We start from the raw sequence: 23,623 nt of genomic DNA, 5'->3' as shown, positions 1-23,623 counted from the left end.
AAGGAGAACTTGGAAAAATTGAATAAGTATATTAATTATGGAATACTGTGATGCCCTAAAATCATTTTTGAAGGATATTTTAAATGCACAGAAAACAGTTATTCTCAAAGTAAGTAATATAATAAACAAAGTTATGTATAATACGTGACTCCCATTTTATTTAAAAAATGATAATACAAACCAGAGAGAAATCTAGCCAAATGTTAAAATTGGTGGAATTTAGGGGGCACTTTGAGTGGTTCAGTCGGTTAAGCATTAGACTACTGGTTTCTGTTCAGGTCATGACCTCAGGGTTGTGAGATTGAGCCCCGAATTAGGCTTTGTGCCAGGCATGGAGCCTACTTAAGATTCTCTCTCTCTCCATCTTCTCCACCCTGCACAACCACCCCCCACCCCACTAATGCTCTCTTTTTCTCTTTCTTTCAAAAAAAATAGTAGAATTTGGTGGTGATACTCAGTTTGCCTTTTTAAAAAATTTCTAAGCATGTCTACATTATTTTTCTTTTTTTTCTGTATGAAGAATATTTATTAAATATTTACTATATATCTGAATTTTTTACTAAAAGATGCTATTTATTTTTATGTATATCACGTCCATTAAAAAAAAAAATCCAAAAAGTTTTGGAAAAGTTTCCAGACAAGAAATTCGGAACTTTCTTTAATTGAACAGTAACCATTCAATACCACATATATTGCTTTTCAATCTTACCTCTGATAAAACTCAAATCCAAATTTAATATTGAGCTATAAAAATAACTCTTGTCATGATTGTTTGCATTGTTTTCCTCTAAACATCAGAACCATATATCTAAATGACTAAGTTCTCTTCATGTCCAAGAATGAACTCACAATGTTCTCTAAATCTGGTTCACTTTCTTTTTTCTTTCCACTTTTTAAAAAATTTCTTTTCAGCGTAACAGTATTCATTGTTTTTGCACCACACCCAGTGCTCCATGCAATACGTGTCCTCCCTATTACCCACCATCTGGTTCCCCAAACTCCCACCCCCCGCCCCTTCAAAACCCTCAGGTTGTTTTTCAGAGTCCATAGTCTCTCATAGTTCATCCCCCTTCCAATTTCCCTCAACTCCCTTCTCCTCTCCATCTCCCCATGTCCTCCATGTTCTTTGTTATGCTCCACAAAGAAGTGAAACCATATGATACTTGACTCTCAGTGCTTGACTTATTTCACTCAGCGTAATCTCTTCCAGTCCCGTCCATGTTGATACAGAAGTTGGGTATTCATCCTTCCTGATGGAGGCATAATACTCCATTGTGTATATGGACCACATCTTCCTTATCCATTCGTCTGTTGAAGGGCATCTTGGTTCTTTCCACAGTTTGGCAACCGTGGCCATTGCTGCAATAAATATTGGAGTACAGATGGGCCTTCTTTTCACTCCATCTGTATCTTTGGGGTAAATACCCAGTAGTGCAATTGCAGGGTCATAGGGAAGCTCTATTTTTAATTTCTTGAGGAATCGCCACACTGTTCTCCAAAGTGGCTGCACCAACTTGCATTCCCACCAACAGTGTAAGAGGGTTCCCCTTTCTCCACATCCTCTCCAACACATGTTGTTTCTTGTCTTGCTAATTTTGGCCATTCTAACTGGTGTAAGGTGATATCTCAATGTGGTTTTAATTTGAATCTCCCTGATGTCTACATTATTTTTCTATTCAGAAAAAAATATTTAAAAAACCCAACAGGCTTTGGGTTTGGTAAAAGGTAATACATGTGTTGCTCTGTTTGTGGTCTGGGCTAGTCTAGTTTGCGAGCCTCCCAATGGGTAGAACTTATAAAATGGCAGATGTTGGAACAAGGTGAACAAAGGAGGATCAGGGATGTCTAGGCTTAGTGATTGAGAGAAGGAATAGGAAGACCTAGAGTTAGAAAATGGAGCTGTTATGGAGACATGGTCTAGGAGCTTCAGTTTAGAAAAACCCTTCATGATGTAAGACCATCTTTGCATGACTAACCTAAATCCTACCACTGAGAAAAAGGTGGGTCTTTGAAGAGTTTGGCAGTTGCTAAGACTGAGAAATATACATGAGTCGTCACTAAGGTAGATAGAATTTGGTTAACTGGATGTGTGAGGTGAGCTGTGGAAAGATTGAAAGATGACTCGTGGATTTGAATGTCACTACCCAGGAGGACTTAGATTTTTAAACTACAGATAGAGGATGGGGGGAAAAGCCCATATTTGGGAAGAAAAACTTGAGAACAGGGGCACATGGATGGCTCAGTGGGTTAAGCCTCTGCCTTCAGCTCAGGTCCTGGTCTTGAGGTCCTGGGATCAAGCCTCACATCGGGCTCTCTGCTCAGCAGGGAGCCTGCTTCTCTCTCTCTCTCTCTCTTCCTCCCTGCCTCTCTGCCTACTCATGATCCCTGTCTGTCAAATAAATAAATAAATAAATCTTAAAAAAAACAAACAAATAAGAAAAAAACAACTTGAGAACAGAGCTGACACTTTAGAATTGGCAATTACAAGTTTCCTGGAGATTTAAAAAAAAAGATTTTGGGAAAATGATCGAGGGAAGCCAGGGGGCATTCATTGAGTTGAGTCAATATAGAATAAGTGGTTAAGGAGTAGACTCCCTCCTCCAAAACATTTGGCAGTAAGAAGAATGAACGCACTCTGATAGTAAATTATAGAGGAGGAAGATTATAGGGCAATTATCCTATAGCGATCCTAGGTTTTTCTCTATTAAAAACTAGCATACTATGTTGTTATTGTTGATGTTCTTGTTGTTGTTTTTGTTGTTTTCTCTCAACTGCCATTGTGTCCAGCCAGGAAGGTGGAGTCTGAAAATGGAATGCTCTATTATAAGCTTTGAAAATATTTTTAAGATCATCAGTTCTCAACAGAGATTTTGGAGACAACAAATAACACTGAACTCTGAGTTGTGTTTATTTTTCCTCTTTTATCAGATGTATTTTGTACTGCCTTGGCACACAGAGGAGCTCTAAAGACACATTAGTTACGAATGCCCTGCGTACACATTATGTCATGTGATACAAACACAACTCAATCTTAATTTAGTTTTTCATGACTTTAAATGTTTTTGAGTTATAATAGCAAAGTTGCCTTACACATACGCCAGTAATTACGGTTGGAGTTGTAGCTTCGTAATGTCAGTGCAGGCATCTGCTTTGGTTCACATAATCTGTTGTGCTAAAACACATCATCAGTAAGCTAGGATCTATTTGAGTGCTTGCTTTTGGTTTAATTTTGATCAATGCGCTGTGCGGGATGGAGAAAATTGAACTCAAGGAAGTTTAGAGTTGGAATGAAGCTGGACGCTACTGACAGACATAATGTACTTTGGTTAAGGAGAAAGAACCTGGCACCAAGAGGCCAGTTTCTGTTGCAGCCCTCAAGTTGCTTACCTGGTATTAAGGTTGATAAAAACACGTCCATGAAATACTGAAACAATGAGATGATATTTTTTACAAGATTACTTTTCAGGAAAGGTGTTGGATATTTCAATAAGTAAAGTGGGGCTAGAAGTATTCAAAAAACAGTTACAGGAATCTGAATTTGGGGATGCTTGAGCTATTTTTATACAGGGAAGTAATAGGATGGGTGCCAGGTTGAGTGGTTTTAATAACTACATTCAAGATGTTTGGAAAGGCACAATTTTAGAGTCAGAAGTGCTGACTAAAATATTGTTGCATCCCATATATGTAGTGAAGATTTAGGCTAGAATTTAAAACTTTGGAACTTTTATTTCTTTTTGAATTAAGAGCAATGTTAATCCAAGTCTAAGTAACTATATCATTCTTACTTCATATATCCAGAGCAGCAATAAGTAAGAACAAGATAGTGAAATTTTTTTAAAGATTGGCTATGTCCGAAGTATCTAAACAGATTTTCGTTTATTTATCCAAGTCTTTATTATCCTGCAACCTTTCCAGACTATATTAAATTTAAATTTAATAAAGCCCCTTTGCCCATCTTCATTCAGGGCAATCCCATATGTCTTCAGAAGCCACACCCACTAACAGTAGTAGTTGTGGACATGTGATTCTAAATACCATTGTTGGAATATATGTCACTTTTTTGTGAAGTGAATTATAGAGAATGAGCATATATTGGGGTGCCTGTGTCATTTGGGAGGATAAATTTCCAGGGTCTACAGAAGCATCACAGTGGGGAAGTGTTGACATCTGGTCCTCCAGCATCAGTCTTCAGTGCCGGCATCTGCTAGAGATGCATGAATGCCTTTCTGGTCCATGCCTCATCTGTCACCCTAGTTCCTTGTCTCTTTGACAGGCACCTCTCAGCTACATACCTACTACCGTCGACCTCATCGAAAAATCTTTTTGCCATGAATACTTATTCCAGGAGGGTTCCTAGGCAAAGCTATCTTGGACTCTGTGCCTTCGCATGCTGAAATATGGATAAATGATCATTTTGTCCCTCTTTAAACCTTGAGAGGTTCTATGCATCACATTTGATGAGATTACAGCTGAAGGAAGACGGTCTTAACTTCTAACCCAATGATCTAGTTAGTAGAACTATGATTTCTGTGTGAATATTTTATATTCATGTAAAACTTTTCACTTTTCCATGGGCTAAACCATTTCTATTCTTTAGTTGTGTTATACCCAGAAAAATTCAACTATTGATAACACAAGATGAATAAAAGCATAACAATAAAGAAAAAATTCTCCAGCACAAATAGAAAGCTTCAGGGTCAAAAATTAAGGTCATTTGGATCACCCATTCCTTAGAATTATCCACTTTTAGCCAAACAACTTGAGTATTGATTATATTTGTTATAATTACATTCATTTGTTATTATAATTTTTATAAGGACAAATTGAGAGTGGCCACACTTTTTAGTTATGGTTTGATGGGAAGGATAATCTTGTTTTTATCATAAACAGAGCAGAAAGTATAATATAACTTTCATATCTGGAAATTTTAGGAAATCTTTTTTACAAAGTAGAGAAATGGCATGGCCTAACCATTGCTTGATGGTTAAAATCTCTAATCTACTTCACAAAATATTGTACTTAGCTACCATGTACCTATATGCAGAATCTCTCATTTGTGTGCCTGTGTGCATGTGTCTGTGTATGTGTAACTTTTCAGTGATAAGAGAGTGCAGCAGTTAAAAAAAAAAAAAAAGGCATACTTAGAATCTTCGGCTCTTGATTAAAGACTTATTTTGGGTCCGGGCTCACAGGGTTTACCAGAGGTGGAGGCCAATGGTGTGACTTGGGTTCAATAACTCATTTTTGGTTGTTAGAAATTTGCTTCCAGTGATGTGTTTGAGAACCAGGTTAGTCTTACATGTTTAATAAGGTCACTCTCTAAGACCTATGCCTCATTGAAGGAGGAAAATTCCTCTTGGTCATGATGTTATTGGAACCCAAGTGCTTGTCTCAAGCTTAGCGCATATCCTCTTTGCCTTCAATGAGTGTTTTCTTTGTGAATTAAAAAATTAAAAATCTGTAATTTTTTTGAAGACAACTTTACACTTATAACCTGTACTTGAAAAGTTGATCTCAAAAACTAATAAAATCTTTTCAGGGAAAACTAAAGTATAGTTATGCTCTGCAACATTTAAAGAATTATCAGGTTGTGATTGCTAGACTCTTTGACTACTTAATTTGTATTATATTTTACAGTTAAGCCATTTCTATTTTAATGAAATACAAAGGCAGGCAATGAAAGGAACAAAAAGAAGTTTATCTTATGAAAAGTAATGGAAGAAGAGATTTCTGTTGGCAGGGTGATGGTAAAGTGGAATAAAATTCAACTCCACAGTCCAGGGAGCTGGATTACATCTTGAAGGCTCTGTGTTACATGAATAGAACAGAATGATCCCTCTGAATACTTCATCACATCTGAGGTGAGTGAGTGTTGCTGCAATAGTATCTGGGAAATGCATTCAGTGCTTCTGAAGCCAGCATCTATTTATCTTAAATTAATCATTCTTCTGAGTGGGTAGATGATAATCCCAGTGCTGGATGCCAGTGTCTTGTTATTCATGGCTCAGATAAAACCAGAGCCCTCCTAGATTGGTGAGAGCTCTATGATGTGAATGCTTTCCAGCTATAACTCTTTGGTAGGATGATAGACTGCTTTTTAGATTTTTTAGCATTATTTTGGGTTGGAGAAACAGTAAATACTTGTTTTTAAAATAAATCCTTGACCACATTTAAGTCGATTTCACCTTTTTGTTCTTGGCTGGGGAAAAGTAAGGCATGCTAATCATTAGGCAACATTTTTTTTCCTTCACTATTATATTCTCTCATCAACAGAGTTCTAATAACTTAAATGAAAAATGCTCTGTGAAAGTGCTCAACTCAAGTGCGTGTTGGGACCCTGCCGTCAAGGCAAGCCACAGGGTGATGGGCACCATCACAACTGATGGAGCTGACCCCAGATGTCCATGACACCATGTCGCAGACTGAGCAACTGAACTTGTGCTTAAATACATTCTCTTAATTTTATTCTAAAAGGTGGATTCGAGAAGTGGTCTGGTTCTTTGTGAATGAAAGAATGGTGGAATGGAAGAATGGAAGGAAGAGAAGGAGGAGGGGAAGAAAGAAAGAGGGAAAGAAAGAAAGAAAAAAAGAAAGAGTATATATAAATATAATATTATTTTTTTTTAAGATTTTTTTATTTATTTGACAGAGATCACAAGTAGGCAGAGAGACTGGCAGAGAGAGAGAGAGAGCAAGGGAAGCAGGCTCCCCGCTAAGCAGAGAGCCCGATGCGGGGCTCGAACCCAGGACTCTGAGATCATGACCTGAGCCGAAGGCAGAGGCTTTAACCCACTGAGCCACCCAGGCGCCCCAATATAATATTCTTAAAGTAGAACTCATTTCCTAAATATTATGTAAGTGTTATATTAACAACTTGCCTGGGGTAGAAGGTAGAGTTGCAAGAAGATGATGAGGTCTCTGTGTCCCAGAACTGAATGGTTTACCAATAATTTAACCATCTTTTCACTCCTGCTTTGTTTCTCAAAAAAACATGTGCATTCGTACACAGTTGTCAGAAGAAAGACTTCAGACATTGTGACCACTAGCTGTGAGAGACACAAAACTGAATCAAATGTTGTGTAATATAAATAAGAATTGTGGCCCTATTGGAAGGAAAGAAAGTAAAAAAAAAAATCAGGACTGAATGAAACAGTGACTGAACATATTAGATTTATCATTATGGGATCTAGTTAGTGGGATGAAAGTTACTCAACTTAAAAATTAGGTAAGGATACAAATAAATTTGGAATATAAGCTATGGACTTTCAAAGGTTTTGAATTCAACCCTCATTAAGTTATGAAGTCTCCGTTATAGAGTATGAGTAGGGCTCATGGTGACCCTTAGTGGCACCAAAAAAAATCCAGTCAGCAACTTGGTTGAAATCCTTGATCAGCCAATAACTTCAACTGCCTGAGAAGGGAATGTCAAAGCTGTTTGTAGGGCTATCTTTGAACCCTTCATGGATAAAGATCTTTTAACCTTGGGAGATTTATAATTTACAGTAAAAATATTTAAGAGAATTAAATGTTTAGTAGTAATAATTTTGGTGTTAAGGGATCTGGGCATACTTGGGATTTTAAGGATTTCTAATATCTAAGAGATTATGTCCTACCAAGTAATAAGATGGCCTTTTAATTCCATCTTAAGATGTATAATTGAGTAATTGATTTAGATTTCTAGATTGATTTACTTTAAGATAAAATCTTACCAAGTTGTATATAATACAGGAACATTAAGATTTTATGCATGCATCAGCAATCTACTATCATTTATCTACTGACCTACCTACCTAACATAATTCAGTTTGTCGGATAAGCATTTTTTCAAGGAATTGCCTTTAAAAGAACGAATTTTTTAACTGGGCCAGTGAGCAGTTAAAATCTCCCCCTAAGGTACTATTAAAATACCCTAGACTAATAATTTATAAACTGATAATAAGAACTTAAGGCTGGGTTAGGTTTCTTGAATTTGCAACTTCATTAATTTAATACTAAGCTTTAAAACCAAAGTAAACTTATGAATGGTCTTTTCAATGTGTAACAGCTTCTCTCTCAAGGACACAGAAATACGTTTAGTGACATTGATTTATCTCGCCCCTGATCTGAATGTGAGGAGATAGCAGTCAACACTCAGTTGAGAGCAAATGCCTCCTATACAGGTTTCTCAGCCTCTCAGCCATTGTTCCCTCTGGCAGTGGAAGGTTGCCGTTTTTAATAGTGGTGGTCAGCCCTGCATCTCAGAGATCAAGGCCAAACCAATCTGGATCAACCTGAGAAATGGCTTGCATGCAGCCCAGGTATCCACTCCTTTTATTATTTTATATAATGCAGGTGTATACATTTTTTAATAGAAAATTGAGAAAGCAAAAATAACTTCAATGTCAATCCAGAAAAATTAATAATGATGTATATTTTGTAATTCTCTTCTGAAATTGCAGTTGCATGTAGGTATGTGCTTAGTTTAACATGTAATGAGTTTTATTTAATATACCTCAATAATGGTGTTCACATAACCTCATACACACACACGCTTTTTTGACCTTGTACTTTCCACCTTGATTTTACCTCTTAATGATATTTTATGAAAACCTTTTGGTGTTAATAACATATAAGTACTAAACACATAAGTACTAAAAGTGCATAAGATGTATACAACAAATTTTGTAGAAAAGTATATAAAAACCGTAAAATAGTGTAAATAAAACATAAAAAAAAGCTACAGAAGTATGTTTAATGGCTGTATAGATTCTAATGTTCAGATGCATTTTTTAACCAGTCCCTGCTCTTGAGTGTCCTTAAACATCTTTGAATCTCCATTTGTGTTAATTCATTGCACATTTTCATTAAGATAATTCTAGATGTGAAATATCGAGCAAACTGATTATGTGTTTTGCAAGGGGTGAGACATATATCGTCAAGTGTGCCCCAGTTGATGACCAGGAGTTCCTTAGTAGTTAAATTTTGAATTGAATCAAAACCAAATATAAGAAAGAAATCAGTAACTTTTGAGATAAATGAGAAACTATCAAAATTAGAATGCCACATCTCAGAAGATTAAAAAAAAACACAAAAACCTAGTATTAATTTATTACCAGAAACAGTTGAGTTTAAGCTGTAAGATGCTCTTGTATTAAATTCTGATGAAATTCAGCACAGGCCCTGACATGAGGTAAGGGCTTTGCATTGGCGTTGTCAGAAATATCAGGCTGAAAATTTTTGATGACTATATCAGGGAACAATATCTTTTGGTGATCCATTCTTGTATCTCCAGAAGATGTCTCACTCATTCTTCACTGCTGTGATTATAGTAGCCTCTACCAGAGTAACTGAAATCGGGTAGGAGTGATAGAGATAAGGAGTGATTTCCTTAATGAAAATAGATTTCATAGCCAATAATCTATCCCTATGAATCTAAGGAAAAATGACTTTCATTCATTTTAAGGAATGAATGAAATTTATCCATTCCAAAATTTTAATTTTTCCTATACAATTTCCAGTAATATTGTATCCACTACCTGCATTAAAAATAATTGTGTACCTCACACCCATTAGGATGGCTACTATTAAAAAAAAAAAAAGCAAAAAAACCAACCTATTCAGATACTCATTTTTTAAATCAGATTGTTTGCTGTTTTCATATTGAGTTGTAGGAGTTCTTTATATATTTTGGATATTAACCCTTTATTGGATATATAATTTCCAAATATCTTCTTCCATCTAGAAGGTTGCCTTTTTTGCTTCCTGTTTTGTTAATGGTTTCCTTTGCTGTGCAAAAGTTTTTCAGTTTGATGTAGTTTTCCAGTTGTTCAGTTTTCCTTTGTGTTGTCTTTGCATGAGAAGACAGATTCCTCCTCCCGAAAATGGTGCTAAGATTTCCAAGAGTTTACTGCCTGTAATTTTTGAAGGAGTTTTATGGTTTCAGGTCTTAATTCAGCTCTTTTATCTATCTTGAGTTTACTTTTGTGTATGGTCTAAGAAAGTGGTCTAGTTTCATTCTTTTTCATGGAGCTGTCTGGTTTTTCCAGCACTACTTATCGAAGAGGTTGTATTTTCCCACCTCTTCTGTCCTAGATTAAGTGGGTTAATATAAGTGGCGAGTTTATTTCTGGACTTTCTATTCTCTTTCCTTGATCTATGTGTCTGTTTTTGTGCCAGTACCATCCTGTTTTGATTACTGTAGCTTTGTGGTTTAGTTTGAAATCTGAGAGTGTGATATTTCCAGCTTTGGTCTTATTTCTTAAGATTGCTTTGGTTATTTGGAATTGGGATCTTTTGGGGTTGAATACAAATTTTGGAATTATTTGTTCCACTTCTGTATAAAATTGTGGGATTGTAATTAATATGTAGATTGCTTTGGATATCTTTCCAAAGAATATATACAGATGGCAAACAGATTCTTAAAAAGGTGAACAACATTAATCATCAAACCAAAACCACAATAAGATGTCACTTCACACTTGTCACGATAACTAGTATCAAAAAGACAACAAATAACAAGTATTGGCAAGGATATAGCGAAAAGGGAACCCTTGTGCACTGTTGGTGGGAATGTAAACTGGGGCAACCATTATGGAAAGCAGTGTAGAACTAAAATTAAAAATAGAAATACCATATGATCCAGTAATTCCATTTCTGAGTATTCTCAGTGAGGAAGAGTGGTAAAGAGGAGAATGGGTAAAAGAGATGAAGAGGAATTAAGAGGTACAAACTTCCAGTTATAAAATAAATAAGTCATGGAGATAGAAAGTACAGCATAGAGAATATAGCCAATAATATTATAATAACTTTGCTAACAGTTGGTAGCTACACTTAGTGGTGAACATTTTGTAATAATATGTAAATGTTAAGGCACTTTGTTGTACACCTGAAACTAATATTATATGTCACCTACAAATAAAATTATTTGTAAAAAATTTGTAAAAAATTAGAACAATAACAAACAAAAAAAGCAACAACATATTTGGCAAAGATGTAGAGAAACTTGAACACTTGTGCACTGTTTCTGGAATTGTAAAATGGTGCAACCGTTATGGAAAACAGTATGGAGGTTCCTCAAAATTAAAAATACAACTGTCATGTGAACCAGCAATCCCACTTCTGGGGTATATATAGATACCCAAAATAACTGAGAGCAATTTCTCAAAGAGATATTTGCCCACCCATGTTCATAATAGCATTATTCACAACACTCAAGATGTAAAAGCAACACAAATGTACATACACAGATGAAATGATAAACAAAATGTGGTTTATACATATAATGGAATGTTACCGAGTCTTGAAAAAGAAGACAATCCTGACAGTGCAGCAACAGGGATGAGTCTTGAGGGCTTTGTGCTAAGTGAAAGAAGCTGGTCACAAAGGACATATACTGTATGATTCCACTTATGACATATCTAAAGTCGTCAAATTCGGAGAAACAGAATATCAGTTACCAAGGGCTCAGGGGAGGGAGGAGCTGAAAGGGAGTTGTTATTTAATGGGTATAGCACTTCAGTTTTGCAGGATGAAAGTCCTGGAGATTGGTTGCACAACAATGGGAAAATAGGTAATAGTGAAAAAATGGTTAGAATGGTAAATTTTATGTTATGTGTTTCTTAACACAATTTAAAAGGAACAGTGAATTACAGGTAATGTGAATTATATCTCAATTAAAAAAACCTGAACATAACTCTCTCACAACTGTTATCACATAGAAATTTTTAAAGTGTATCTAATTCCCCATGTACAAAGTTTAAAAATATTTTTTAAATGTCATTTAAAAATTTTTTTTGTATTTCCTGAACTAGACTAAGTCCCTTAACATAGCCTTTTACACAAGGTCAAGTTTTTGATACAAAATTTTTCCCCTTTATCTATCAATGCCATCCAAATTACTTTGTAGAAATTCAACACACACAAAATATATCTTGGACAAAAGGTACGCATAGGAAATAAGCTTATTGTGTTAAATACCAGAAACCCAGTATAGTTTTCCAGATGAAAAGCTTTCCTTTTTCAGACTACAAATTAGACATATTCTCAGGAACCACATGAACTTATACATTTTCTTGTCTACACAACACTTTATCTTTAAAAGATGCTAAAAGAGTTGTATAATTTTTATGACTGTGTACTTTAAGACCCTGAGCAAAAGTCCAACCTGTATCCTTACATGGGTTTCTAAATGCTGAATAGAGATAGTGAACTGGCACAGATTTTACACTGTATACTCCTTGACATGCATGGCTAATGGGTGGATAATACTCAAAAGAAAAAAAAAAGAAATATAGGAGACATTTTTGGACCTGTGAAGGTTCTCTTTTGAGGAAAGGTGTGCAGAATTGATATTTATAGTACTTGCTTTTGCACTGATATTTTACATACTCTGCTCTTGGATATTGGCTAATGCCATAGAGCTAACTTTTGTATTTGGGAAACTTTGTCAAATGAGTATATCATGTTTCTTTTAAAAAATAATGTATATACTCTTAGAGAGGTTTACTAAAATCAGTTTTTATATAGAATGTAACACTTGGTTGTTATCTAACCAGATTGAATAATACATGAAAGAATATAGAATTCATAGAGTAATACGTTATTTGAATTCTTATATGACTCTGTTACAGAAAAACAAAATTTTATTCTGAAGTACCAAGTTTGTTGTGTGACCTTCCTGGTTATGCATATTTTTAAATATTTCTATATGTGTAAGTGTGTGTGTGTGCGTTTGTGTGTGTCTTTGTGTATAATGTGTTTGTTTTTTGTATGTATTTTTATGTTTGTAGAGGTAATCAGTCTTTTATTGCTCTCTCTCACACACACATGTTAATGACTATAGCACTAACTTCTTTCCACCCTATGAGATTACGACAAGGTTAAATCCAAGCAGCTTCATTCACTAAAAGTGAATGGCTTTCATGTGAATATAATTTTGGATTCAGATCTTGTCTCTATTTTTTATAAAACTAGATCCTTAAGCTATGAGTTAAATCTCTTAGACAATTTTCCACTTTTTAAAATGGTAATAGATGGCCATGTCTACTTAGAATTGTTGTATAGAGCAAAACATAATGTTAAGTGCCTAGTGTTACGTTGGATATCCAATAAAAGCTATGTTTTTATTGGAGAGTTACAGATTTCAGTTTTATTTCCCCTTGCTTTCCTTCCTGTTGCAAAACAAGACTCTAGAAAGATGAGGAAAAGTTTGGGTAGTTACCTGTTTTTCAGCCTCTACTTTTAGTGGAATGCATTCTGGTTATCTAGTTGGAAATTAAAGTTGTTCTGAAAGTTTCTTGGTTAAATATATAAATATAAATAAATACATACATACAAACATACACGTAACATTTAAAATGTTATTTTACTGTATTCCCTTACCTAGACTAAATAAAATCCCTTAATGTAGCCATTTTTACACAGGGCAATTTCTTCCTATTTTAATATAAACTCATTTTTCTTTAGCAGTTTATGCTATCACATTATTCTGTAGAAATTCAGCATAACAGAATATAACTTGGATAAAATCTAAGCATAGAAATTTCATTTACTGCATTAAATACCAGAAACCCAGTACAGTTTTTCAAGTCAAACTCTTTCCTTTTTAGACTGTAAGTGAAAAATATTGTCAGGATACATTATTAACAGATATTAATAAAATTGATTCATTATATACTCATATATTTATAATTTATATGTAAATATGTAAATAACTAATATTTATGTATACTGTATAACATAGTGTATTATCATATTACATGTTATATGTATTATTTATCATACATGGTGTATATTATACACAATGTATATATTGTATGTTATACCCAATTATATTCATTAAATTATATATTAATATATAACCATATAAATATATATTTATATTTGTGTGTGTGTATATATATATATATATTTTTAAACAATCTAAAATTTACAGATAACTCCTAGAGGCTGCTGCTCAGTGCATGAGTATGTGAGCTTCTGAATCTAGAGCTAGAAATTGTGAGTCACATCTTTTTCATATTTAGAATTTCCCTGACTTTCTCATCCAGGGAATCCAAGATAACCTATTTAAGGTCTATTAATGGGTAAATTTAATTATATCTCTGGAGTACCTGGGTGGCTCAGTTGGTTAGGCCTCTGACTCTTGATTTCAGCTCAGGTCATGATCTCGGGCTTATGAGGTTGAGCCCTGTGGTTAGGCTTCATGCTCAGCATGGAGTCTTCTTGAGATGCTGTCCCTCCTTCTGCCTCTTACCCCACTTACACTCACTCGCTTGCTCTCTCAAAATAAATAAACTATTTTTTTTAAAGATTTTATTTATTTATTTGACAGAGAGAAATCACAAGAGAGGCAGGCAGAGAGAGAGGAAGGGAAGCAGGCTCTCCGCTGAGCAGAGAGCCTGATGTGGGACTCGATCCCAGGACCCTGAGATCATGAACTGAGCTGAAGGCAGTGGCTTAACCCACTGAGCCACCCAGGCGCCCCAAATAAACTATTTTTTAAAAAATTAATTACATCTGTGAAGTTCCTTTTGCCATACAGTGTAACATAGACACAAACATGACACAAGTCATAAGGGCATGGTCACTTGGCGAGGAGTGTTGGGAAGAGGCTCATTTTGCCTATCCTGGAAGATAATTTAAAGCTATTTAAATGTCTTAAATCTTCATCAAATTTTATTCATTTTTTTTTTTATTTATCTCAGTATGGACTCTTGGATTCCTCTTTTATTCTTTATTACTTTATTATCTGTTACCATCCTACATTTGACTATAGGAACCTTACAAGCTGGCTATTGTATACTTTTGACATTTTCCCCTCCTTCTTTGCACACTTTCTTGCTTTCTGGCAAAATAGATTTTTCATCTTGTGCTTTGCCTGTCCCAGCCCCGCTATTTGCTCTTTCTTCAAAGAGCCCTAATTTCTTTTAGTTGAGAATGATATTTAGAAGTTAGTATCTGGCTACTAGGTTGCTGTTAAGATGGATCTGATCCTAGTTCCTTCTCAGTGGACAATTTATACAACATGCATACACACATACATGCCATGATATCTCTATATTTCTGTAAACTGAAAACCATCAGTTCCTGCTGATACCTCCAGTTCTAGATAAAAGTATTTAGTTTTTTCTCTTTCCATGTTTGTAACCTATTTAACAGCGAGAAACCTGGTGCCTTCTTCTGTGCAGATTGCTTCTTCGCCATGCTTGAGCTTCATTATTCCCTGAGAGCTGCCTTTTTCATAGGTGCTACCCCACCTAATGACTTGAGTGAATTGTCCATAAAGGGAGAGTGTGAGGAGAAGATTATTAGGGACATTTTTGTTGTTGTTGTTAAAAACACTTTTTTTATTATAATTGTGTTTTCAAAAAGAAACCTTTATTTTGGAGGTTTACAGAAAAATTACAGAGGTAGTGTAGAGAGTTCTGGTATACCCCACACCCAATTTACCTGTTGCTAAGATCTTGCATGAGTATGATGTCTTTGTCACAACTAATGAGCCAACTTTGACACACTTTTATCTAATAAAGTCCACCCTTGATTAACATTTCTAGTAACATTTTTAAAGGGGAGAAAAGGATTTTACCCATGTATGTTCAATTTACCCTATATCTTCACTGCAATTTCTCCCACAGGATTCAATTGTTATTCAACTAAAGAACACTAAAATTGCTGGTGTGTTAGGAATTCCCTTGAAGATCGTCCTCCTTATTTATAGATTTTCTGGTGTTTTACTGTAGCAACCTATTATCTGTACCCAGCATGCTGTTTTAACTTACTTTTTTACATAAGGTAATCAAATGAGATAAGGTCTGTAAAGTGCCTGGCACAGAGCCCACACTACTTTATCTATCAGGCACCAGAGGCACAGTTTGAGAGGGCTATGAGTTTTTCAGTGGGCTGAAACAAACAAACAAACGAAAAAAGTGGAGACCAAGAAAAGAATCATTCTCTGGAAACTATGAAAAGAAAATGGCAAAATTTAAATGAATAAATGTTTTATTAAATATCTAGGAAGCATAATATTATGTCAACTTCATGAGTTGTAAATTTGGTATTCATAAAAATGTCATTATATTTGACAACAATCTGTAGGTTAGATTTTCTACAAAATGATTGCTGAGAAATCAGATCTCATCCTAATTAAAGGAATAAGTTATAGCCAATCATTTCAAAAGCAAAGTAATAACAGTAATTAGGTCTTTTTTTTCCCCAGCCAAAATTATTTTAATGTGGGATGGGAAAGAATTTTAATGCATTCATTAGGATACCTATGAAATCATAAAAATTTCCCCCCTAGCATGTAGTGAGTGATTGGCAAATATTACTTCTCTTTCCTTCTTCGTATTTGAACAGATATTTTGCATCAGGGCAAATAATGGGTTGATAATGTAGAAAATACACTTGTTGGCAAATTCTAACAAGTGATTAAGTGATTTTCATTCATTTTGAAGGGATACTGCAGTATAGGATAGAGAAGAAATCTGGACTTTTAGTCAGAAACATTGGCTGACTTTCTTCTCAGTGAGTTTGTTTCTCCTAAGTATCTGCATGGTGTGCTCTGTCTCCGACTTTCTGCTGCATCATCTGTAAAATGGAAATAGTTATTGTACTTGTCACCTGCATTGGAGTAATGCTTGGGAAATCATTTAGTGATTGTTAGATCTATAACATTTTAAATAAAATTGCCAATCATGATACTGTTGTTGGTACCAACATGCTGTTTATTTAGATATATGTCAGAAACAATGAGGTTGACATAATCAGAACACTTCAGGCATTTCATAGAGTTTTAAACATTAGTACTTACAAAAATAAAGCTGTGTAAGTAAGTAAAGAGCAGCAGGGGATATTAGAGGGCTTGGCTATATTCTCTCTACTGCCCCCTGTGGTAGCCTATGAAAGTGTGTCCCCACTTTCTATGTCTCCTTCGTTTATTCCTGGTTCCCCTAAAGACTGGTGCACCTGAGACATTTTAGGGCTGACCCTGTATGATAGATCCCACCAAATTCTGCTGCTATATTAGAAGATACGCACAGTTAGAATATTACATCCTTACTAGCTTGTCCCAGAGGCACGAAAGTGCTTTGTCTATACACTTTCTCATAAGTTTTAAAAATCTGTAAAGATGGAAAAAAAACCCTTTAAAGAATTTCCCCCTGAACAATTATATGAAGAACATGAGATTCTAGGTAGAAAGTCATTATAAAAGTCCATAAATAAATTTTTAAAAAAAGTTCTGTCCTCCAATAAGCTTAGTAAAATTGTTCTGAATACTAGAAGAAAATGAGATTTTCCTGCTTAACTGACAGTCTGGCATTTATTGAAGATTGCTCAAAATGGTTAACTCATATGATCTGGCAAGTTCAAGAAACTAGTAAGAGTTTTGTTCAAGAAGTAGTTTGTCCTGTTTAGCTTTTTAAAGGTAACTTTTGAAGGTTCTCCAGATGTTTTTAATCAGTTTTCTGAACTTAGTGCTATTTGAAGTTGTAATGAAAGCTCTCCTGAATGTACGGAAGGGCTGAGTAATACATAAACAGGTTTTTTCCAATTATTTTTTTAGCAGTATAGGTAAGACCTGTAGTGAAAGAAGTTTTTAGTTACCAAATGATTTCAGAACTCTAAGGTGAGCATAGAGGTTGATAATTGGTGACAACTTTTGCAGGGTAGCAGTCCATACATCATTATTTGATGCATTCCCGAGGGGCACCTGGTTGGCCCAGTCAGTTAAGCATCTGCCTGCAGCTCTGTCATGATCTCAGGGTAGTGGGCTGGAGTTCTGCACTGGGCTTCCTGCTCAGCGGGGAGGCAGCTTCTCCTCCCCACCCCTCCCCAGAACTTATATGATCGCTCTCTCTTTCTCCCCTCTCAAATGAATAAATAAAATCGTATATATTTTTGAGAAATCTAGTGACTGAAAAACAAATGAAATATTTGATTTTTTAAAAATTTTATTTATTTGACAGACAGAAATCACAAGTAGGCAGAGACCCTGAGATCATGACCTGAGCCGAAGGCAGAGGCTTAGCCCACTAAGCCACCCAGGTGCCCCTTGATTTTTTTTTTTTTTTAATGGAGTAGATGTGGTGTTCCACTTCTGTAAGGCTAAAAATTAGTACTATATTGTTCCTTACCATCCCCGCAGGCATTAGGTGGGTGAGTGTGAACCTTTGCAGGCACATGGGGAGGCGACTGCCGGGCAGAATCTGTCAGCTCCCTTCTGGGAACCAGAGACATCAAACTATGAGCTTCCATCTCACATGACTCCTGCCTCTGTCTGAACCTTTCCTCAGAGCCTTGATCTGAACATTGAATGGCTTTCAGTCTTTAAATTACCTATGCTTAATGCCTGTAGTGTTCTGGAGCATGGTGACAACAGAAGAAAGTTGGGCATGTGTCCCACACATGCATGTGGGGCCACCTGGATGAGGATATGCCCCAACTGCCCAGACAGGAGCACTGTCAGTTGCCTTCTTTTCTTATTGCTGCTCTTGTAGCCCAGGGTCGAGTTAACATGGAAGGGGAAGATGGGGTTTGGAAAGGAAGGGAAGATAAGTAGGCTAAGAGGACACTAGCATGTGCTGATATCCTGGGGTATCCTGGAGTCCTAAGAATCTGCATAGGACCCCTCAGCCTAGAAGAGACTGTGGACATGCTTTCATGAACATGGTCAGAGGGCATTCTAATTTTTTGGCTTTGCTGGCGCTGCAAATAATAGTCCACAAATGCCACAGCCACATCATGGAGGCTGACCTCCCTTCCCTTGCCCAAATCTCTGTGGGTTTCCCTAAATCACTCTTAGTCAATGCTAGTGTGAAATTCTGAATTTGGCCCCTGAAAAGTCGTTTAGAACATGGATTTATAATGCACACGGAAAATGTCTATTTTGTAAATGTCAAGAACCACCTTTGCATTACGAGTTTATAAAGAAACTACAGCAAACCATAATTCCCTGGTTATAATAGATCCTATAGCCAAGTCAAATCGCCAGCAAGTCCAGCTCCAGTGGGCCTGGTTGGTGCTCATAGTAATTCCAAGGCTACAGTTTATATTTGCTGAAATCTTACTTCACATGAAATAATTATTTAAAGAAATGACCAGATAAAAAGGATCTCTGTGACTGTCTGCAGTATTCTCAGTTGTTTTTCTGTGTGTTTTCAACAATCACAAATGGTATTCATAAATCCCCGATGTTTCCAACTTTAAATTTTCAAATGTGTCTCTTGTATATGTAGCACTGTGGAGTGAGAAAAATATAGTGTTGGCAAAGCTGGTCCTGTTAAGAGGCTGCAGTTCCAAACACAATGACAATGACTCAATTAGTAGTAATTCGTCTCTAAACAATATCCTTGGGTTACCATGTGCTTGTACAAATTTAGAATTATAGCCTCATAACCTAACCTCACAGGTGATTCTGAAGAAGTGCCAAAGTCAAATACTCTTTCTGGCAAATGTTGGTTTCTTTTCTTTCAAAATTTTATTTCTAACCAGTAATATTATTTTTATAAAAATCAAGAAAAAAATACTACAATTCTTAAAGAAAACATCTATTTTTTTTTTTTTTTTTGGTCGCGTGAGGAAACAGCTCTTCTATGACTTTAGTCTGCCATAATTTATACTAATTGGCTTTATTTAGGCTCTTTTTATTATGTGAAGAAATGCTGGAGTACCGTTGGGTTTTGGAAACATTCTATTCTGTTTTTTTTTTCTTTTTTTAAAGATTTTATTTATTTATTTGTCAGAGAGAGAGAGCACAAGCAGGCAGAGTGGCAGGCAGAGGCAGAGAGAGAAGCAGGCTCCCTGCTGAGCAAGGAGCCCAATGCAGGGCTCAATCCCAGGACCCTGAAATCATGACCAGAGCTGAAGGCAGCCACTTAACTGACCCAGCCATCCAGGTGTCCCTCTATTCTGTTATTATAATGCAATAGTTTGTTCTAGATGGAATTCCAAAATTATCCCCATGGTATATTGTTGGTATGAACTGTCATTGACTCATATCCAAATCAAGCTGCAATACTATTTAGCAAGACTATGTAAGTATAAGACCGACTAAAGGTACTATTTTTTTTTTTTTAATTTTTAATCCTTTCTTTACAGGTTACCTAGACCACTTTTGATTATGAAAACTGTAGAAAGTTAGTAACTGCCACAAGCAAACGCCAGGCGGCACGTGTCAATTTTCCTCAGAGTCCGGCTTTGCGGGGTGTCTGAATGTGCAGCTCAGGGTCTCCGCTCACACTCGCTGGAATCAGTCGTGGCAGAGTTTAGTCCACAGGTCGCTTCTCCCCGTATTTCTTCGTAAACTCTTCAGCGTTCTTACAGAATTTTTTTACGGTCCTTAGAGTATTCTTCAGCTAGGTCAGCCCGAAGTGGGTGCTCGGGCTGGGGGTCGTTCACCAGTGCTATGAGGGACTGGATTATTTGGTCGGTTTTGGTTGCTGGCTTCCAGTTTTCAGCACTAATTACTGGCAGACAGACCTGCCCCTTTTCATCAATGTTCGGGTGATAGATCTTTGTTTTAAATGTGATCTTCGGTGGTTTGAATGGGTACTCTGCTGGAAAGTTGATTTCGATTCTGAAGGCCCCCTTATCATATGGAGGGTTGTCAGGAACAATAAGCCCTTGCCAAGTCAATAAATTAGCTTCATCAACCTGGATGTTGCGGAAGTTTTTCATTCCACATTTGCGGATTTCTTCAAGTCATCAGCCTCCTGCTGGCCGCCATCTTGGATCTGGTGTTGCTGCTCTAAAGTTACTATTTTTATTCATTTTGTTTTACTGTGGTGATATATTTTTAAAATATTTTATTGATTTATTTAACAGAGAGAGACAGAGAGATCACAAGTAGGCAGAGAGGCAGGCAGAGATGGGGCAGGGTGGGAGGGAAGCAGGCTCCCCACCGAGCAGAGAGCCCGAATGTGGGGCACGATCCCAGGACCCTGAGATCATGACCTGAGCTGAAGGCAGAGGTTTAACCCACTGAGCCACCCAGGTGCCCCTACTGTGGTGATATTTTAATCAGAGTTCTCAAGGCAATGGAACCATGCAGAAAGGTCTTTTACTGGCATTATTAGAGACTTTTGAAAAATCCTCAGTTTTATGAAGAATTTTTTTTTTTTTTACAAATGTAAAACTATAAGAACAATCTTTATTTTTATGGGAGCGACAACAAAAAAGACTCTAAACCTGGCTTCAATAGCCTGATAGTCTATCTATAAGCAATCCTTATTTGTTTATCTAGTCATTTTCTCTGCTTAAAGTTCATTAATATTGTTGCCACCCCTGTTGTAGTTATAGCTAAAGGCAGCCCACAGGCCAGCTGGTGCTCAAAATGAAGACCTCTTATTCTAGAATGTTTAATTACCTCTTTCAGCCTGGAAAATTATGGGCAAAAAAATAGTGAACTCTAGCTTAGGAAAAATTGAACACACTTCTATTTAGTCTGATGCTTCTGTCAATTGTAATATTGATCTTCTTAATCAATATGGTGGAGAGAAAAAGAGGCAATTCTACAGAGAAGTGGGGTGGAAAATGATACGATTCGATGCGGCTTGACAGTAGCACCACAATTTTGAAGTGGCATGGATTCAAAGAAGAGCTCTGTCCATGGCCACTGGTAAATATAAAATAAGCAAACACAGTATAAATGATTTTCCATTTTGGTTTAGTCACAGCATTGGTTCTGTCTGTTATCTTGATAATCAAGAGGTATTTCATCAAGCATTTACTTGATAGAAAGAATTGTATAAAAGATGGGAAGGCACAGAATCGCCTGTGTCAGTCTAATCATCAAAGTTTAATAAAGACATAGTGCATGAGCACATTGGAGGTAGCCTCTGAGTGCAAAATATTCAAAATGAAACCCTCTGAGTTGTTGCCATGACTGTTACCCAGCCTGCTCAATGGTCCTTTCTGGAACCTAAAGGAATATGAAGTCTCTTCACACTTGGGGTTCAGATACTGTTAACACGTCCAAATCATTATCTCCTGAGTGAACCCAAAATTCAAGATGGAACGAAGACATTTTTAAGAACAAAAGGTCTCTATGACCATGTCTGAAGTTTGGAAAGAGGCACCAGACTCAGGGTCAAGGCCTGAATGATGGGTGGGAAGAGACCAGGGAGGAGATTCTCAGAGGAATGGCAGTGGTTTCCAATGCAGCAAGCTGAATACACTCAGCCATGACCCCCTCAGCCCCTTAGATACCATAATATTGAGGCAAATTGAAAAGAACTAAGTGGACAAGAATAGTTTCTGGTTTATTGGGGCTGATACACTTGTTGGTGGCTGGACACTGGTAGAGGAAGGTGTTTCCCTTCTGGTTTGAAATAAAGCTGAGAAGAGAAGTTTGGTAGACAAGAAAACTAGATAGAGGTCGCAAGTCCCCAGCAGCAACAGAAGCACACAGGGTTCCCACAGTGCTGACCTCAGAAAAAATGAGCAGTCCTGAAGGGAGAGGAGAGAGATAGAGCTACAGTTGGGGGACCATTGTGCTGACTCTGACTCTGACTCTAGTTTGGTTTATGCATGGTAAACTTCTCCACAAACACCATTTTTCTGAGAGGATTTGAAAAGACAAAATGGGAAGGTTGAATACCCAGTATATGAAGACTGCTAATTCAGGGGATGTAGGAACCTCATCTTATCTATTAATACACTTTCAAATTAGTATTGTTTAAACACTTTTTGACCCCTTCCTGGCCTCTTGCTTTATCTTTTGTCTGCCTCTTTGTTATCCCGAATAAGCTGGATGCTGAACACACCCCACTTCATGTTATCTTTGGCTTTCTGGAGTTGTTCTTAAATTTTAGATTATATCTGACCTCCCCCAGACCCTGGAACCCTATCCCACAATTTGAGTGAGGTTTATCCCTTCTTGAGCTGAGTGGATTTGCCAAAATAATAAAAGCTGAGATTTACAATCAGCAGTAATGCTCAAATAAATCTAAGAAGGAAGTTTAGGACAAATGGCCCATTCTTAGAGGACAAGGCAAGATCAATCATGTATAGCAATATCCCTGAAAGAATGTTCAATGGTTGTGGTTTTGACAAATGCTTTAGAAATACCCAAGCCCAAAAAGCAATGACAGAGTTTTTTTCTGGTAAATTTTTGTCCTCATCTAGTTCTGTGTTCAAAGGATCACCATTTTGAAAAGGCAAATGGAAGGTTGGACTCGGGAGAGTGGGATGAGCTGAGTAGAGTCCTATGAGAGATGATCATGGTGTAGAAGCAAAGACCGTGATCTCATTTGGTAGAATCACAATTCTCAGGATGTCAGGTACTTTTCAGGCAGAGCTACAGGTCCTGGCACAGGAGATGGAGATAATACCACAGCTTATGCAGTGTGAACCCTCTCTCCATCATCTTCAACAATCCAATAAGGAAGGCAAGATTGAGAGAGAAAGAAATGACTTTAACTTCTGGAATAGAAAAACCACAAGGCACTATCTTCTGGGCATCTAATATACAGAGAACCAGATGTACCAACCAGATACTCTGGGACCCCAGGTACCCTCTCAGATTGTAGCCCAGATCCTCCCTGGCCTCTTACTCTCCCCTTGACTTCTCTACACAAGTGTTGATTTGAAGATACCTGTGTTCCCTGGTCTCCACTGTGTGGTGAGGTCAAACTATTAGAACCCG

General features: G+C 36.7%; 1 protein-coding gene and 1 pseudogene across 1 annotated transcript in view; one reads left to right on the top strand and one right to left on the bottom strand.

Moving 5' to 3' along the window:
- Positions 1-23,623, top strand: part of ZNF804B (zinc finger protein 804B) — a 542,683-nt gene that overhangs the window by 44,993 nt on the left and 474,067 nt on the right. The window lies entirely within an intron of this gene.
- On the bottom strand, positions 20,179-20,704 carry LOC123951789 (annotated as a pseudogene).

The sequence above is a fragment of the Meles meles genome, chromosome 10, assembly GCF_922984935.1.
Source record: "Meles meles chromosome 10, mMelMel3.1 paternal haplotype, whole genome shotgun sequence".
Lineage (NCBI taxonomy): Eukaryota > Metazoa > Chordata > Mammalia > Carnivora > Mustelidae > Meles > Meles meles.
Note: the sequence above shows the minus strand (reverse complement) of the source record. Positions and strands in the feature narration are given on the sequence as shown.